Raw genomic sequence first — 1,291 nt, 5'->3', positions numbered from 1 at the left:
TTAAGGTGTTGTCTCGTGCCCCACGTTGGGCGCCAATTGTTCCTGCAGAGAATAAACAAGACAAGTTAGGCACAAGCATCACCTCACCCATGTAGTCCGCTATCTCCTTAGTTGGCTTCTTCCCGATTGATATATGTCAGCTTGGACCCAGGAGGGGTTACCTACAGAAGGAACTCCGAAGCTCAAGTAAGTCAAAGCTCTCAAAAGGTCAAATCAGTGATTAATGAAGTAATGAATGCGTACCTTTAATTATTGGGGTCCACGTGTATTTATAGAGTATTAATTATGCCTAGTTAGGCCATGGGTCGGGCCTCGGCTTGGGCCTTAGTTCGGGCTGTAAGTGGGTCTGGGCCTTAACCTAGGCCCTTAGGTGGACCCATTGAATACCAGGGGGCTTTGATTCTGCTAAGTATATTGGAGTTGTTGGCCTAAGCCGACTACTTTCCTTGGCGGATTGTGTTGGTCACGTGTTGTCTTATGCAGGTTGTTCATCTAGATGTTTAGGCTATCAGTTTAGGCCGGTTAGGTTTGGGTTGGCTCGGCCTAGGCTGATTACTTGAGTGCTTTGGCATATATGTATCGTTTCATTACTATTTGGTTGAGTTGGCTAGGTGTGGTACATGTTTCATCCTCATCCTCGTCATACATGTTTTTTTACTATTTCAATTTCAATTAATTAATTTTTATAAAATAATAAAAAATTCTTGTAAAGGAAACATAATAATATCAAATATTCGATATCAAAATATTTAGAAAGAAATTATAATTAAATAGATTTCAAAATAGAATACTAAATAAAATTTCAAGAGAATGAAAATATTTATTAAATTTGCAAAAGTTAATGAAATAAAGTTGATAAAATTTTAAAATATATTAAAAAAATTACAAAATGAAAACATATGTTGAAATTTAAAAAAATTGTAAAGGTCTCTTTACTCTCATTCTTTAAATTCTAATGAAATATCTTTTTTTATATGCTAATAAAAATTGTAATACACCTCTTGAATGAAATCACACAAATAACAAAGATTAGACTAATAATAATTAAAACTTAGCATATAAGCTTTTGAACTTTAATATATGTTAGATGATAATAAACAAGATTCTTGATAATAACATTAAATTATTATATTATAGTAAATAAGTTTTTTTGTACAAGTGTAGCGATATAATTACACTTATGATAATGAGTTAGAAAATAGAAAATAATTATATAAAAAATATCAAAGCAATATTCTACATGATAAAAATAAATAATAAGTAAAAAATATTAAACAGAAGTAAAAACAAT

Source organism: Vigna unguiculata, chromosome 2, assembly GCF_004118075.2.
Source record: "Vigna unguiculata cultivar IT97K-499-35 chromosome 2, ASM411807v1, whole genome shotgun sequence".
NCBI classification, from domain to species: domain Eukaryota; kingdom Viridiplantae; phylum Streptophyta; class Magnoliopsida; order Fabales; family Fabaceae; genus Vigna; species Vigna unguiculata.
The sequence above is the reverse complement of the archived record's forward strand: the minus strand, read 5'-3'. Positions refer to the sequence as shown.